The sequence below is a fragment of the Urocitellus parryii genome, chromosome 4, assembly GCF_045843805.1.
Source record: "Urocitellus parryii isolate mUroPar1 chromosome 4, mUroPar1.hap1, whole genome shotgun sequence".
Taxonomy (NCBI): domain Eukaryota; kingdom Metazoa; phylum Chordata; class Mammalia; order Rodentia; family Sciuridae; genus Urocitellus; species Urocitellus parryii.
The window spans coordinates 159,547,377-159,560,342 of NC_135534.1; the positions used below are offsets into that span (position 1 = coordinate 159,547,377).

At 32.3% G+C, this 12,966-nt stretch overlaps 1 protein-coding gene across 2 annotated transcripts in view; it reads left to right on the forward strand.

The window, feature by feature from the left end:
- Window positions 1-12,966, forward strand: part of Cntln (centlein) — a 291,783-nt gene that overhangs the window by 259,245 nt on the left and 19,572 nt on the right. The gene's annotated exons all lie outside the window — the stretch shown is intronic.

Here is a 12,966-nt window from a genome sequence, read left to right on the forward strand (position 1 = left end):
TTTTTTAGGGATTGGCTAGCTTCACTAAGCATAATCTGCTCTAGTGCCATCCATTTCCCTGCAAAATCCATGATTTTGTCATTTTTTAGTGCTGCGTAATATTCCATGGTGTATAAATGCCACATTTTTTTTATCCATTCATCTATTGAAGGGCATCTGGGTTGGTTCCACAGTCTAGCAATTGTGAATTGTGCCGCTATGAACATCGATGTGGCAGTATCCCTGTAGTAAGCTCTTTTAAGGTCTTCAGGGAATAGTCCGAGAAGGGCAATAGCTGGGTCAAATGGTGGATCCATTCCCAGTTTTCCCAGGAATCTCCATACTGCTTTCCAAATTGGCCGCACTAGTTTGCAGTCCCACCAGCAATGTACAAGAGTACCCTTTTCCCCACATCCTCTCCAGCACTTGTTGTTGTTTGACTTCATAATGGCTGCCAATCTTACTGGAGTGAGATGGTATCTTAGGGTGGTTTTGATTTGCATTTCTCTGACTGCTAGAGATGGTGAGCATTTTTTCATGTACTTGTTGATTGATTGTATGTCCTCCTCTGAGAAGTGTCTATTCAGGTCTTTGGCCCATTTGTTGATTGGGTTATTTGTTTTCTTATTGTTTAATTTTTTGAGTTCTTTGTATACTCTGGATATTAGGGCTCTGTCTGAGGTGTGAGGAGTAAAAATTTGTTCCCATGATGTAGGCTCCCTATTTACCTCTCTTATTGTTTCTCTTGCTGAGAAAAAACTTTTCAGTTTAAGTAAATCCCATTTATTGATTTTGGGGTAAAAATGGGAGTTCATAACCAACTTGAATCTAATGTATGAAACATATGTCAAGAGCTTTGTAATGTTTTGAACAACCAATAAAAAAAAATTAAAAAAGAACAAATATATAGGCAGACTAGAAATAGAAATTCATACACCACACTTTTCCTTCCCCATCCCAATATAAGATCTTGCTTATCCTATGTTTCTATTTCTCAGATCCTACTTATTACTACAATAAGTAGGGGTAATGAATTTTATAATGACCACTCTGGAAAGTAGTGTGGAGATTCCTCAAAAAGATAGGTATGGAACCACCATATAACCTAGCTATCCCATTCCTTGGTATTTCTCCAAAAGAACTAAAATCAGCATACTGTAGTGATATAGCCACTTCAATGTTTGTAGCAGCACAAGTCACAAAAGCCAAGTTGTGGAATCAACCAGATGCCCATCAACAGATGAATGGATCAAAAAAATATGGTATATATACACAGTGGAGTTTTACTCAGCCATAAAGAAGAATGAAATTGTGGCATTTGGGGCTGGGATTGTGGCTCAGTGGTAGAGCACTCACCTGGCACATGCCCTGGGTTCCATTCTCAGCACCACATAAAAATAAATAAATAAAGTAAAGATATTGTGTCCACTTACAACTAAAAAATAAATAATTTTTAAAAATTAAATAAATAAATAAATAAATATCTACAAAATAAATGAAATAAAACATTTTCTCTCTTTTAATGAAGGTTTCATTAAAACCTTGGTATGAAGTCAAGACAATACCTCCCTCAGAGGATGCTGAATAATTGCAAAGCATTAATTTTAGTAAATGTACTTTACCTTTTCCTAATTTAAAATCATTTTCTTCCAAATGCTTGGTTATGATGTATATTCTCATTGAATGTTGCCACTATTTTACTCATAATGTAGTACCATTTTTATTATGACTGTTAGTTTCATGAATTTTGTTTTTCTGTTTTGTATTCAGCTTAGGGTTGGATCCAGTAAGCTGCATTTTATAAGTTAACTGTGTGATTATTATATATATAAACAGTTTTAGAAACACCGCCTTAATTTTTTTTAACAATTGAATCTATATAACAAAATATTCACCAGTTTGGCATTATGGTAACAGTGTTTACAACTCATAACTTCTAATGGTAATTTGACATAAATTTTTCTTAGCTGTGTTTTAGGGCCACGTGCAGTTGACACTAGTGCCACTTTCACTGTTTTATTCATTTTTCTAATCAAGGGCCACTAACAAATTAATACCAAACCCATAAATTTTGGCAAAGACTGGTTGATTGGGTGTTAGAAAGGGCTGATCAGCATCTTTCTGTTCCTTATGTGGATGACCCTAGGACCAGAAGAATTGCTTAGGAGTCACCATCTGAAGAAACATACCATCAGTAACTTCCTAAATCCTGTTGCATTAGTTACATAAGATCCAAGCTTCCACTTTTTATTATAAAGAGTTAAGATTTTCCACAATTGAACACTATTCTGCCTAGAATCTAATCTTCCCCACTTCTCTCTAACTTTTGCCCATATTGGACTTATTTCTCTGCCTTTGCTCAAGTTCTGCTTTTCACTCAAAATGCCCTCCCCTCTCTCCCCCTTTGCTTTCTCCTTTCAGATTTAGCTCAGTGTCTTCCTCTTACATGAACAACCCCTTTAACTCTGTGCTTAAGAGGATAGAACTCAACTCTGCCACTTACTAGCTGTGTGATCTCAGGCAAGTGACTTTATCATCTGCATCCAGTTTCCCCATCTATAAAATGATTGTAATAATGGAACATATCTGTGGTTAGGATTTAAATAAGTTATCATAAACAATGAGAAGAGTGCCTAATATAGCAAAAGAACTAAATATTAATTATCTTTTTATTAGTGCTGTTGTAATAAAGTAGAATTGTTCTTATTTATTTTCTGAACATTTTTATGTGTAACTCATAAATTAACATATGTAAACTCTTATATTTTTCTTTTTGTTTCAAGTAGGTTATAGCCAATTTGAGGCCAGGAATATTACTATTTGTTTTCTTCATAGTATGGGCACCTAAATTGGCTTATTAAATTCTTGAGGTATTTATCTTATATCTGCTTCAAGAATGGTCCTATACGCATAGCTACTGCTCATATTGAAAACTCTACAAGAACAAGAACTGTGCACATTCCTTAATGAATATATTAATGAATTTACATTGTTCTTACATAGAACAATTATAATTATCAGAACTCATTCTATACAGAGCTTATTAGGGTATCATATACACAAAAGTACTTAATAAATATTATTAGTAGTATTAATAGTACTAATGTTTGTTCTGGCCCTGTTGTGGAATGTATGTTCCCTTTAGTCTTTTCATTTATTCATAGGGCACAACCAGATTATAGAAGAGGTGGTGTAGCCATCTGTTCTAGATCTAGTCTTGAATACAGAATGTTGCCCTGGGGTGAAATCAAGTGTTTTGAGCATCTGGGCTGGATATATGTGGCAGATCTGAGGCTTTGAATTCTCCTAATAACTGAATAAAACGCACTAGGGAAATTTCTAGAAGTATTTGCTCAGTTTGACTCAGCCTTAATATATAGGCTACTTAATGTGCTTGTATGTAATAGTCATATGCCAAACTCCATCTTCTCCATGTTTTTCTTTTTTTTGTTAACTACAAAATACATAACAGCCAACGAACAATATTTAGCTAGAAGCATAAGTGGTTTCATTATCAATGTGTACTTGCTTTGATGAGATTTAGTCTGATATTTTGGGCATATAAATATCTTGCTTCTTTATTATAAACATTTATGGAGCATTACAATTTTATTTTCACATATACAATTGTTCATTCTTTGGCATAGATCTAGTTTCTTAAATTATGATTTCTAAACAGTTCTGTGATATACTTGAACTTGAATTAACTCTTTTATCATTATGTTAAAAAAGGAAAATTACAGATCTTTTCAGAGAAAGGTTCTTAATAAAATATATTATCTTATTATATCACAATAAAACTGTTTGAAAAGCTGTAAAAACACACACATAATACTTGTGTACTCCCTAACTCTTGCTATGTAAGGCCATACACTACCTTGGGATTCTGCAGAAAGACCATCACCCATTGCAGCGTCTTAACCGTAGACTTCTAGAACAATGATCCGAAACCCTTGTTCTTTATAATTAAAATAAAATTATTACATACATTAATTCTTCAGGAAACGATGATGATAATGATGACTCTAAAGTATTTGAGTAGCAAATTCTTACCTTCTCACAATCTAATCTTACTTAAAAAAAAAGTCCAATCAATCCTTAATAATTGAATGTAACTCAAGATTGTAAGTAGCTAGCTAACACAGACAAAGAAGCTCCCTGATAAAGACTCAAAAATTAAATTTAAAAATGCTGGAATACTAAACATAATAAGATGAAAATGGAATAGTTTACTTTGTGTTTCGTGAACCACTTCTGGTTGCTTGCAATAATTTATAAAGATTTATAAATTATAAATGAGTGACCTATAGGTAGAAATGTACATCTAAGAAAATATTCTTATTTTGAAAATGTCTTTAATGTTGGGACCATTTTTAATCATTAGAAGGGACAAAAAAAGGGGGGATATTTCATATTGATTATAATGCATAGTATGCAAAGAAAATGTAAAAGTCATAAATCCTTATGACCCTAAAAACATGTTAAACAAAACTTGATACCAATATAAAAAGAAATTGGTGAATCCATAGATATATTTACTATGATATAGTATATTTAATCTACTGTACTCAGAAATCAATAGTTCAAATAGATAAAATGTAACTCTTCAAATCCATCTGGAATATGCACAGAAGCCATTTGCATCTTAAGCTACTAAGTTCAAAAAGCAAAAGTCATTTTGGCTATTTATTATATATACGACATAACTTTGATTTAATAAAATAAGTGGCTAAAATTTATCCACTTAGACATCCTAAACTTCTCTGTATGATTTAGAGTTAGAAGAAATAATAAGTGAGCTCATGAATGGTTCAAAATGAATAGTGAGAATTTCAACCTTTGAAATTTAGCCAAAACTTCACTTTCAAATCAAAATATTTGCAAAATAAATAAAAAATGGAATCAGGGAGGAATTCATAGGAATCTTAAAATGTGTACGTAATGCATTTTTCTTTATAATTTGATATTTGATAAAGTCCTACCTTGGCAGAAGGCCAAGCTGGTATTTTTGCTCAACTACACCATACAGCCTGGGCTTCAACCAACCAGGGAGCCCAGCTAGCCATACTACATGCCTGTGCAGCCCATCCCAGAGTCATGCCCATTTTATGAGCACAACTTAGTCCAAACTTGAGCAAAGAGCCCAGCCATCAACCTTCCCAAACCACAGAACACAACCAGTGATCCCACATGATGGTAGTGCTCAGCCTGCAGCCCCACTCAAATAAGCAACAAAACCTGTGGCCACCCTGACCAGGGTGATTGGTAGAAACCCTGACTAAACATGAATAAATTAAAGCCAGCAACTCCATCCAGGCAGGAACACACCCAGTAACTCCACCCAACCACCCGGTACAACTTGTGGCTGGCTCTTTGTGATCATAGGGCTCAGTGTAGCCCCACCTGAACATGGATTTCAGTTAGCAAAATCCCTTGATCACTTCCCAAACAAGGTTCAAATTTGGAGATTAGCCTGCAGCCCTCTCCAATTACACATTTTAACTTTTAGCATACCATGGCTTAGGAGTGTAGCCTGTGACCCTGCCTGATTAGGGCCAGTCATGGAGCTCAGCAGGCAACTCAGCCTGACTGCATCCCAGACAGCAGCTCCTCCCAACCTCAGAGTGTGGGCAGCACTCCTGCCCAAATAGAGAACCTGACAATGAGCACTGCCTATTCATGGGTGCCTGCTGGCCAATCTAGACCTAAAAGTTGGCCTCTTTCTGCCAAAACCAATCTGTAAGTGTTGAAGCAGTGGCTACTCTGTAAAATGTGAGAACACCGATGTAAGGAAATATGATTGAGAAGAATTAGGATAATATGACACCATTGAAGAAATTTAGTAAACTTCAATGACTCACCCTAAGGAAATGGAGATCTATCAACCTAATAACAATTCATACATAGTCCTCTTAAAGAAGTTGAGTAATAACTAGATGAAATTAGAAAAACAATGCATCAGCAAAATGTGAAGTTCAGCAAGGAAATAGCAAACAAAAATACTGAGACTGAACTGATAAATTCAATAGGGAATTTCAATAGCAAACTTGATCAAGCATAAATGAGATTCAGTAAAATCAGAGGTGTATCATTTGAAATTATTCAGTCAGGAGCAAAGAGAAAACAATGAAAAATAGTGAAGAAAACCATAGGACTTATAAGAAACCATTACACCACGAAACAATATATACATTGTAGGCATTTTAGAAAGGAAAGAGAGAGAAAAAGTGATATAAAGTCTATTCAAAGAAATAAAATAAAATGACAAAAAAACTCAAAATTTGGAGAAAGTGACATGCAGTTTCACGAGATCCAGAAGTCCCCAGAATATTGAACATGAAAAGTCTACAATAGGAAACTTATAATTAAATTGTGAAAATTCAAAAACAAAGAGAAAATTTTGAAAGAATCTAGAAATAAAGTAACTCACCACATTTAAGGGAGCAATGATAAGAAAGGGAGCCCCAAAAGACTACCAGAGGATTTCTCAGCAGAAACTTTGTAATTCAGGAGAACATGGGATGATATATTTCAAATATTTTAAAAAATCAGCTGCCAATCAAGAATATTCTAGTCAGCAAAGCTGAGGGAGAGGGAAACATTTTACCAAACAAAAGTGGAGAGTTTTTATGGCCACTAGACATGCCTTCCAAAGAACTCTGAAGAGAATTCTTCAGGCTAAAACAAAAGAACTCTAATTAGTAAAACTAAACCTAGACTTTGAGTCAAAATTCTCTACTATTATAATAGTGTTACAAAGAGCACTGTTAAGTCTTACATGTTTTTAAAAATTATTAAAAACCTGTCATGACAATAATTTGATATTAGATATACAATATAAAAATACAAATTGTAGCAAATCATCTAAAATATGAAGGGAGGAAAAGTGTGAAGTGTTGATATTTTGTATCCAATCAAAATTAACAGCTTAAAATAGAAAGTTATAACTATTAGATATTTTATGTAAGCCTCATGGTGTTGACAAAGGAAAAATCTGAACTAGACATACAAATGATTAAAAGTAAATAATCAAAGCATGCAGCAACAAAGTTATCAAATTATAAGGACAGACAACAAGAGAGGAAGAAAGAATGAAAAAACTACAGTCATAAAAACCACAACAAAATGGAAATAGTAGTTCTTAAATGTAAATAGACTAAACTTCTCAATCCAAAGATATTAAGTGACTGAGTGGATAAAAATTAAGATCTGGCAATGTGCTTCCTATAAGACACTCCCTTTAGGTTTAAAGAGACACATATGTTGAAAGTGAAGGAATGGAAAAAGATGTCCATACATTGGTGATCAAAAGAGAGCACACATGGCTATATGTATAGCAGACAAACTTTAAGTAATACACAGTCAAAAGAGAAAATGAAGGTCATATCATGGTAGAGGGATCAATTCATCAAGAAGATATAATGATTATAAATATGCACCAAAGTCTGGAACACTTAAAATATAAATACTGTCACTGTCAAAACTGAAAGGGGAAATAAGTAGTAATACAGTAATATTCAGAGTAGTTTAGTACCCCCTTCCCTGACAGAAAAACTATAACAAATCAGTAGATTTGAACAATACTATAGATCAAATGGTCCTAACAGCCAAAAGCAGGAGAGTACACATTCTCCTCAAGTGAATGTAGAATTTTTTCCAAGATAGTTTGGATGTTAAGCCACAAAAGAGATCTTAGGAAGATTGAAATCATATCACTTTTCTTTTCTGACCACAATAGTATAAAACTACAAATCAATAACAGGAGGAAAACTGGAAAATTCACTCATCTACAAATTAAATATACACACCTGAACAATTTAATTCAAAGAAGAAATCAAAAGGGAAATGATAAATTGAGGCAAAAGAAAATAGAAACACAACATACCAAATATAAGGAATGTAGCAAAAGCTTTATAAAGATTAAAAACACCTACATTAAGTGAAAATTATTAAATAAATAACCTAACTTTATTTCAAAGAGCCAGAAAATGAAGAACTAAGTGCAGAGCTGTCAGAAAGAAGAAAATTATAAAGCTTAGAGAAGAAGTAAATCAGATAAAGTATTAAGAAGTATTACAAAAAGACTAATGAAATGAGCGTTGATTTTTAGAAAAGAAAACATATATCTTTAGTGAGATTAATCAAGAAAAAGAAGACTAAAATAAATGAAATTACATAGAAAAATGAAATACTATAATTGATACAAGAAAAAATACAAAGAATCATAAGAGAATACTGTGAACAAATACATGCCAAGAAATTAAATAACTAGAAGAACTGGAAACTCCTAATAACATTCCACCTACCAAGACTGAATCAGGAAGAAATAACAATATGAACAGACAACAGCAAATTAAAGCAACTGAATCAGTAATCAAAATCTTCCCAAGAAGGAAATCCCAGGACCATATGGATTCCCTAGCAAACTGCCAAACATTTAGAAAAAATGGATACCAGTCTTTCTCAAACTCTTTCCAAAGTATTGAAGAGGAATAATACTTCCAAAGACTTAATGCTGGGGCTGGGGTTGTGGCTCAGTGGTAGAGCACACTCGCCTAGCACAAAAACAATGGAATGGAATTCATCAGGGCAAAAAAACCTTAAGTTTATATATAAAATTTCACTTGCCTGGAACATAGCTCAGGCCCCTCTGCCATATAATTTTCTATCAATAGATGGTCTAGGAAAATCTACTCTCAAAATGAGTCCTGGAAAAGGATTCAGCACAAAATCTCTACAAATATATTAGAATAAAAATGAAGGAAAGAAACAGGAAAAGTAGTTTTACCAGGAAGCTGTAGAGCAAATTAAAATATTTTCTTATGAATAAAAAATATTTATGATGTAATATCTTCTAATAAGTACCAGGTATTTTTAATGCAAGTTAGAAATAAAAGCAAGGACTTGGGAAAATGATGACACTATTGGAAAAGAAAAACAAGCTGGCAGATTAAGCAAGATAGAAAAGAAAAGAAAGTTATTTCAGAAAAAATATTTTGATGGGTGTGAGTGTATACACTTTAAATATGTTGAACTTACTGCAACTTAATTATACCTCCCACAGTAAGTTAAAAGAAAAAAACTGACAGAAAGAACAATGTGGATGAATTTTTTAAATGCCATGTTAACTGAAAGAAACTAGACATGAAGGATTGTAAGAAATACATAGTATATTATTACATTTATATATCATCAAAGCAGCAAGCAATTACGATCATTAATGAGAACAATTGCTTTGTGTTGGAGGGATGATTAAGAAAGAGCAACAGGGAAATTTCTGGAATATGAAGATTTTATATGTTTTGAGCAGGTTGGTAGTCATAGAGATGGATACATCTTTCCAAACTCATTAAATTCTTATAATCTATACACTATTTCATTCTAATTATGATGACAAAGGGATTTATTGATCACATGACAAAGATTCAATATATGTATAATTGGAGTCTTCAAAGAACAAATCTACAACAAATATATTGAAAGGTATAACCAAAAAATAATTTTCAGAAATAGACTTAAAAGAACATAAAATGAACCAGAGAAAACTGATTTAATATGCTATGCCCTAGATATATTCTAGTAAATTTTCTGGACTTGAAAAGATAAATAACTATAATGCTGTTAAACTTTTCCTTGTCTCTCATTCTACTTCCCTGTGGTGTTATGATTCATAAGTATTACCCCCATAAAGTTTCTGCACACAGATCTTCACTTCAAATTTTTTTTCCAGGATTTCAACTTGAGATACATTTTTTTAAAAAAATTCTCAATTCTTAAAGATAGGAATAATAAATTTTCTTTTTACAGTACAAATAACATTAATACTTACATATAAATAAACTGTTTATAAATAGTGTAGGTAATGCAAAAAAACTGAAATTGCTCAATTGACCACAGAAGTCACTAACACCTAGGTTTTAAAAAATCAGTTCTTATATTAAAAGGAAATCTGAAAAATTACAGAATATCCCTACAAGAATAATACTCTAGAATTATCAGAACCTATACAATACAGTTAAAACAGTGCTCAAGAAGTTTTTATAGCCTTGTATATTTAAATTAATAAAATTAGAGAAGAGGAAATGAAAACAAGCATTAAACTATATGAAAACAACCAGAATCTGAAGATAAAATAAAAATAAATGAATTAAAATCTATAGAATTAATAAATGAATTTAGGAATTTGTGGGGAGCAATAAAATGGATAAACTTTTAGCTTAATTAATTTAGGAAAAAGAAAGCACAACCATTCAAGGAAAGAAGTGAAAATAACCATAGATGCAGGGGGAAAAAATCATGATAGACACTCTCAACACTCTGCAGACAAATTTGAAAGATATGAAATGGGTACTTTTCTAGGAAAATATATCAAATCTCACTCCTGAGCAAACAGAAAATCAAAACTAATTATCAAAAAGCTACCTTCCCCTGCAGTAAATACTAGGTCAAATGCAATCACATAAGTAAAGAGCAGATAAATTTGGTCTCATTAAAACAACTGTAGAATACAGAAAAAAAAAAAAGGGTATCATCCAAACTTTTTTGGAAGATAGTTTAAAATGAAAATGGTTAAATTTCATATCAGTGCAAAAAGATAAAGTATTAACAAATAGAGTTCAGCAACAGATCAAAAATAATACACTACAACCAATTGAAGTTCATTCTAGAAAAGCAAGGACAATTCAAAATTAAGAAAGTTATTAATAATTATATAATAGACTTATATGGAAAATAACATGATAGTCTCTATGATTGCTAAAATGGGTTTCAGATAATCTAGAATCCATTTCTGTAAGAAATATAAATAAAATATAATTTCTTAACATTAAAATATAGCTATTGCAACTCAAACTTAGCCTAGTGTTTCCTATGAAATAAAGATATCTACACTTAAAGCAGGAACAATTCAAGTATATCCATCAATATTGCTCTTTAATATTGTTAAGAAAAAACTTAATCAGTAAAATAAGAAGAAACTGGAAGTTTAATAAATGGGAAAATAGGAGATAAAATTATCATTCTTTTCAGAAATGATTAAATTAGAAAACATTAAAGAAAAAATGACTAAAAAAAACTCCTCTAACAAATGAGAAAAGTCAGTATGCTAAATATATGTTAACAGTCTTTGTATGTAGAGGCTATAATCAGTATTAGAAGCTTCCAGAGTAAAATAAAACAAAATGCCCAGGAGTAAACTAGATTTGTAAAGAGAGTACTTTAAAATAATGCTTAGAAACAAAACAAAGGCTTAAACAAATGGAAAAGAACACATTGTTTTTTGATTAGGAAGACTCAGCATCTTTAAATGCCAAAATTAGGGCTGGGACTGTAGCTTAGTGGTAAAGCACTTGTCTTGAATGTCTGAAGCACTGGGTTCAATCCTCAGCACCACATTTTTTTAAAAAAAAGGAAATACATAAAAAGATATTGTGTCCATTTACAACTAAAAAATTAATGTTAAAGTTATCCAAATAAAATTTAACATAACTCAAATAATATTAGCAGTAAGACTTGGGGCAAGAGGCAGGGATCCAGACAAGTTTGATCTGAAATTCATATGGAAAATTAAGCAAACATTACCAAGAAAAATCTGGAAAAGAAGGATAATGATGGAAAGCTAGCTCCAAAGGGAAAAAAATGTAAAATTGATTATAAAGTCTCACTAATTGAAATATATTATAAAATTTTACTAATAAAGAATGGAATCCCAGAAACTCAACTAAAACACATGGAATCAGTGGAGGAAAGATGAGATTGCACTTAAAAATGAAAAAAAGTAGGAAGGAAAAAAATCATGAATTGAACATGCATTATACCTCATAGTGGAGAATGCTTTTTAAAGTATACCACTGACTTCAAAAATGAGAAAGAAGGAGATTTATAAATCAGAGTCCATAAAAAGTTAAACATATTTTCTTTGGTATAAAACCCTATTATTGTCAAAATAAAAAGAACAGATTATGAAAAATGAAATACATAAAACAGAAAAATATAATTTCCCTAATTTGTAAAGAACTCTTACACATTATCAAGAGAAGCAAAAAAAAAAATAACAAAGAAAATACTATTATCTCAAGGCTGATTCTCAACTTCTTTATAATAAAAGAAATGAAACTTTAAAGTACAATGAAAATGTCAACCTGGGTTGGTGGTACAGGCCCATAATCCCAGCAGCTCAGGAGGCTGAGGCAGGAGGATCTCAAGTCCAAAGCCAATCCTGGTAATTTAGGGAGGCCCTAAGCAACTTAAGGAAGACCCATCTAAAAATAAAAAGGGTGCTTAAGCACCCCTGGGTTTAATCCCTGATACCACCAAAAAAAAAAAAAAAACAGTAAAAAATCAAATACTACATTGAAACATTAGATAGATGATTTGCTAATGGTGTGGAGAAACAGGTACTTTCGTGAAGAGGTATAAATTGGTAGTGCCTTGGAGGAGAAATGGAAATAAAATTAAGTAACAGCTATCAAGTTACAGTTATATGAGCACATTTATTTACTGCAGTGAACTAGTAAAGGATTGAAAACAGCTCCAACATCTAACTAACCTCCTCTCAGCTCACAAGGCCATGCAGTTAGACACAGAACTCTCCATCCAAGTAAAGAGTATCTTACGCAAATGTAGGAGTGGTATAGCTTTGCACTTGTTGATTTCTCAAAGGGGCAATTTAGAGACTTTGGTGAGGCAATCCTAGCTTTTTTAGGATTTGTTTTCAATCCTTTATTGCTTGGCTTGCCCTCAGTTCATTTAATTGAACTTTTACCCTACTTGTCTTTCTCAAGTCCTTCCAAAGCCATGTCTAATTCAGTTTTAGTAAAACAGAAACAACCCTTCTTTCTCATCATCTTTCATCAGCTTATGTAATAATTAAATGAATTATGTCAACTAATAATATATATACATACATGCATACACACACATATACACATTTAGGAATTCATAGAACTGATTTTTGGTGTCAGGTCAACTAGCAGAGTAAATATGCTT